This window comes from Peromyscus californicus, unplaced genomic scaffold, assembly GCF_007827085.1.
Source record: "Peromyscus californicus insignis strain IS unplaced genomic scaffold, ASM782708v3 Scaffold_5__1_contigs__length_169319896, whole genome shotgun sequence".
In the NCBI taxonomy this organism is placed as follows: Eukaryota; Metazoa; Chordata; class Mammalia; order Rodentia; family Cricetidae; genus Peromyscus; species Peromyscus californicus.
Window position 1 is genome coordinate 142,853,555 of NW_026294573.1, and position 6,197 is coordinate 142,859,751.

Here is a 6,197-nt window from a genome sequence, read left to right on the forward strand (position 1 = left end):
CCACTCCATTTCTGTCTCTCATTAGAAAAGAAAAAGCTTCCAAGAGATAACAAACATGGCAAAATAAAATATGGTAAGATAAGACAAAAATCATCACACCCAGGCTGGACAAGGCAACCCAAGAGAAATAAAAGAGCCCCAATAACAAGAATAAGAATCAGAGACCCACTTGTATACACACTTAGAAGTCCAATAAAAGTTTTCTTCTTTTTCTTTTTTCTTTTTTTTTTTTTTTTTTTTTTTTTTGGTTTTTCGAGACAGGGTTTCTCTGTGTAGCTTTGCGCCTTTCCTGGAACTCACTCTGTAGTCCAGGCTGGCTTTGAACTCACAGAGATCTGCCTGCTTCTGCCTCCCGAGTGCTGGGATTAAAGGCATGCACCACCACCGCCCGGCTCATAAAATTCTAAGCTAAAAGCTATAATATATACATAGAGGATCTGATGAAGACCCCTGTAGGCCCTGTGCTTGCTGCTTCAGTCTCTGTGAGTTCATATGCCCCTTGTTGAGTTGATTCAGAGAGCCTTGTTCTCCTGGTGTTCTCCATCCACTCTGGCTCTTACACTTTTTCTGCCTCCTCTTCTGTGAGGTTCCCTGAGGGGAGGGATTTGATGGAGACATCCTATTTAGAGCTCTGTGTGTCAAGGACTCTCTCTGCATAATGTCTGGCTGTGGGTCTCTGCATCTGTTTCTGTCTGCTTCAGGAGGAAGCTTCTCTGATGATGGCTGAATAAGGCACAATATCATTAGGAGTCATTTTACTGATCATTATTATTTTTAAGACCCATAGAGTTTGGTTTTACTATAGGTATCTTGGGGTATCTAGTCTCTGGTTCTTTGTCACCCACGCATTGTGGGATATGGGTTCCATCTCATGGAATGGGCATTAAGTCAAATCAGAAATTGATTAGGCACTCCCTCAAGTTCTGTGCCACCATTATCATAGCATATCTTGCAGGAAGGACAGATTGTAGTTCAAGGTTTTGTGGCTGGGCTGGTGTTCATGTTTCTCTTTTGGTAGCTCCCAGACTCTAGAGCATAGGGGTGAAGGCTCCATGTAGGCACCAGGTTGACTGCTCCATGTTCAATGAGTTCCGTGGGTATTGTCCTTGGCAATTCGGTCTTGCAGTCAGTTTATAGAGAGTAAACCACTGTCTTAGCAACAGCCTGGGTTGTTTGGAGATTTCCATAGGATAACCTTGGCTAATAACTCAATTGAATGCAAGCCAGTCTGGTACTGGAAGCCTTATTTGGTTACAAGATGGCCAGTTGGGACTCTGTATCTCCCATTATTAGGAGATAAATGTCTCTTTTTTTTAAATCTTAGTTTTTAAGTAATGTGTGTATTAGGATGTATGTGCATGTGAGTACAGGTATCCATGGGCTCTAAAGATGTCATAACTGATACAACTGGATTATAGGTGTCATAGCCCAAGATGACAGGAGTTACAGCCTGATGTGTGTGTTGGGAATTAAACCCAATCCTTTGTAGAAGCAGCAAGTGCTCAGGAAGCACTGAGCCAACACCCCAGCTGGGTATGGATTTTTAATCTTTTCAATTAAAAAATAGTAACCTAATTGGGTACATGTGAAGGTCTCAAACTGAGTCACTGTGACCTCCAAATTGTAGTCTGAAAATTTTTCTTCAAGTATGACTTTGATTATAGCTTTGGTATCTACTGTTACAGTTTCTTTGTCATTGACAACTACATTTGCTCTTCAAATGCAACTACACCACTTTTTTGTTTTCTCTCTCAGCATTTCATTTCATCTTTCTCCCTTTGACACCCTCCTGGATGCTAAGAGCTTCTCAAGGTCATATGCACACAGTGGGAAAGACGGCTTTGGGTTGTATTTACTCAAATGATATGAACAGCTCCAAGCCTCAGTTTCAAATTTACTACAGAAAGAAAACTGTGTGCCACACCATTTGTCAACTTTATATACATGCTATAAAAGGGACTTGCTGGTCTTGTTCTGGCTGGGTCTCCGGCTTGTTGGTCATGTGAAGTCTAGAATGTTCATCACAGGCTCCTCCACTTCCACCTCTGCACACCATCTTCCTTCTCTCCTGCACACTGGCTTCAGAGAGGGTGCTTCCCGTGGTACAGTGACTTCACTATGGGTTCCTCTCCCTCTAGGTGCTCCAAAGCACTCCTCTTCCTGGTTGGAGACTCTCAGTGAAGTCCTCAGTCATGAGACTGAGTGCTTTTAGTAGTGTGGTAAGCAACACGAGAGGAGGAATTGCTGTAACAATTTGGAATTTGTTTTGCCCACAGAGGAATCATGGCTGTCTTTGGATTTCAAAGCATAGCTCTTACACAACAGACTCAGGTCAAACGATTTCTCCTTAGTCTCACTCACATATTCAGTGAAGTACTGGTTTCCTGCCTCTTTGAAAAATAGTTCAATGCAGCATTTATTTATTTATTTATTTGTTTATTTATTTATTTTATATCCCAAGCAAAGTTCACTCCCTCTTCTCTCTCCAGTCCCTTCCCCCACCTCTCCTCTGCACCCCCATCCATTCTTCCTCCTCCATTTCTATTCAGAAAAGGGTAGCCCTCCCATGAATATAGATAAAATATGGTATATTAAGTTGCAGTAAGACTAAGCACTTCGCCTTGTATTAGAGCTGCACAAGGCAACCCACTATGAGGAACAGGGTTCAAAAAGCCAGTGAAAGAGTCAGAGACAGCCCCCGTTCCCACTGTTATGAGTCCCATAAGAAGACCAAGCTACCCAACTGTCACATACATGCCGAGGGCCTATGTCAGTCCCATGCAGGCTCCCTGGTTGTTGGTTCAGTCTCTGTGAGCTCCTATGAGCCCAGGTTAGTTGATTCTGTGGGTTTTCTTGTGATGTCCTTAATCCCTCTGGCTCTTACAATCCTTCCTCCCCCTCTTCACCAGTATTTCCCAAGCTCAGCCTAATGTTTGACTATGGGTCTGCATCTGTTTCCATCAATTGCAGGATGAAGCCTCTCTGATGACTATTCGGCTAGGCACCAATCTCTGAGTATAGTAGAATATCAGTAGACATCATTACATTAACATTTTTTTGCAAGTCATGTTTGGTTCTATCCTAGGTCTATGTGCCATCCAGCCTCTGGTTCCTGGCACTCCAGGAAGTGTCAGGAGTGGGCTCACTCTTGTGGCATGGGTCTCAGGTTGGGCTGGTCATTGGTTGGCCACTCCCATAATCTCTGTGCCACCCTTACCCCAGTACACCCCATAGGCAGGACAGACTAAGTTGAAGGTTATGTGGCTGGGTTGATATCTCAATTCTTCCACTGGAAGTCTTCCCTGGTCACAGGGGATGACCAGTTCAGGCTGCTCATCTGTTATTGCTAGGAGTCCTAGATGCAGTCATCCTTGTGGATTCCTGGGAGTTTCCCTTTCACCGGGTTTCTACCTGACCCTGAAATGCCCCCTTTCCTGTCTACTCTTCCAGTATTCTTCCCCTCTCCAACCCCACCTGATCTCTCATGTTCTCATTGCTACCTGCCCCCAGTTCACCCAAGAAATTCTTCTATTTTTCTTTCCCAGGGAGATCCAAGTATCCCCTGTGGGCTCTCCTTGTTACCTAGCCTCTCTTAGTCTGTGGATTATAGCATGGCTATCCTTTACTTTACAGCTAATATCCACTTTTGAGTTATTATATACCATGTTTGTCTTTCTGGGTCTAGGTTATCTCACTCAGGATGATTTCTTTCTAGTTCTATCCATTTGCCTTTGAATTTCATGATGCCATTATTTTTAACAACTGAGTAATACTCCATTGTGTAAATGTACCAAATTTTCTTTGTCCATTCTTCAGTTGAGGGAAACCTAGGTTTTTTTGCAGGTTCTGGATATTATGAATAAAAATGTAATGAACATAGGTGAGCAAGTGTCCTTGTGGTATGATTGAGCATCCTTTGAGTATATGCCCAAGATTGGTATAGCTGGTTCTAAAGGTAGATTGATTTTCAATTTTCTGAGAAACTGCCATACCAACTTCCAGACTGGCTGTACAAGTTTGCATTCCCACCCACCAGCAGTGGAGGAGTGTTCCCCTTACTCCACATCTTCTCCAACATAGGCTATCAATAGTGTTTTTGATCTTAGTCATTCTGGCAGGTAGGTGTAAGATGGTTTGTCAGAGTAATTCTGATTTGTATTTCCCTGATGGCTAAGGTTGTTGAACAATTCTTGAAGTGTACCTCAGCCACTTGAGATTCTTCTGTTGAGAATTTTCTGTTTAAATTTGTACTTCATATTTTAGTTGGATTATTTGAGAGAATTCTCTCTTTAAATCTGTAGCCCACATTGTAGTTGGATTATTTGGTATTTTGATGTCTAGTTTTTTGAGTTCTTTATGTATTTTAGAAACCAGCCCTCTGTCAGATGTGGGGATGGTGAAGATCTTTTTCCAACCGGTTGACTGCTGTTTTGTTCTATTGACAGAGTCCTTTTCCTTATAGGAGCTTTCCAGTTTCATGCGGTCCCATTTACTAATTGTTGATCTTAATGTCTGCGCTATTGGCATTCTGTTCAGAAAGTTGACTCCTGTGGCAATGTGTTCAAGGTATTTCCCATTTTCTCTTTTATCAGGCAATCTACAAATTTAACACAATTCCCATTAAAATCCCAACACAATTATTTACAGACCTTGAAAGAACAATGCTCAACTTCATATAGAAAAGCAATAAACCTAGGATAGTTAAAACAATCCTGTACAATAAAGGAACTTTCCAAGGTATCACCATCCCTAAATTCAAACTCTATTACAGGACTATAGTAACAAAAAACATATGGTATTGGCATAAGAACAGACAGGGGATCAATAGAATAAAATTGAAGACTGAGACATAAACCCACAAACTTATGGATACCTGATTTTTGACAAAGAAACCAAAATTATACAATGGAAAAAAGAAAGCATCTTCAACAAATTGTGCTGGTATATAGATGTTGGCATATAGAAGAATGCAAATAGATCCATATCTATTGTCTTGCACAAAACTCAAGTCCAAGTGAATCCAAGACCTCAACATAAATCTGCTTACACTGAACCTTGTAGAAAAGAACATGGGGAATGCAGCATTTGAAAGTGAGCACTACAGAGCTATTCAGAGCATTTTGTTACTGCCCACCAAGTCCCAAAATGTCTATCACTCCCAAGTTACATACATAACAGTTTCCAATTATTCCTTCTTCCCAGGTCAAAACAATCAATAACTTATATATTTCCCTTATGGATTTATTTATTTATGGTATTTCATATAAACATCATCTTTTGTTTCTGACTTTCTTCATTAGCATAATTTGTGGGGAGGTTATTTATAGGTTAGAATGCATCAGAACTTTTATAGTAGGATAATATCCATTATACAAATAAGTCACAGATTATTTTTCTACACATTAATTCTTGGGCATTTGGTCTGTTTCTACCCTATGTTAATTGTGAACATTTCTGCTTTCAGAACCTGTGTATATGTGTTGAGACAATGTTTTCAGCTCTTTTGCATCAATAGCTGGAAATGGCATTTGAAGGCACATGAAAAGGAAGTGTCGTATTGTTTGAAGAATAACACAGGCTGTTCATAACTGTGGCTATGGCATTGTGCATTCCTACCAATAACCCACAGAGGCTCTAAATCACCTCCTCACCAGCATATGCCAAGTTTCATTTTAAAAATTATATGCACCTTGTGTTTACTAAGTAGTATCTTACTGTGACTCTGACTTACATATCAGCCTCTTGCATATTTTTGTAGAAATGTCTTTTCATAACTGTTGCTCAATTTAAAAAATATACTGATTTTCACAATATTGATGAGATGTGACATGTTCAGTTATCCTTAGGATTTCAAAGCTTTCCATATATTCTAGTACTAGATCTTTTTCAGACAACTGTTTACAATTCTTTTCTTCTATTCTATGCAATATCTTTTCATTCCCTCTTCTTTCGGGGTAAAATAACAATATTTTCTTCTTTTTATTGTTTAAAAGCATTTTTAAATTTAAGTATATTTTGATCATGCTATTCTTCTCCCCCAATTCCTTCCAGATCCTTTCCCCCTCCCTACCCATACAGCTTTAGGTTCTTTTTCAGGAAACAAACAAAAACTTAGCACAACAATAAAACTCTCCAAAGCCAAGAAAACAGACTAAAACACAACCCTTCAAAATGAAACAAACAACACCCCCACCAAA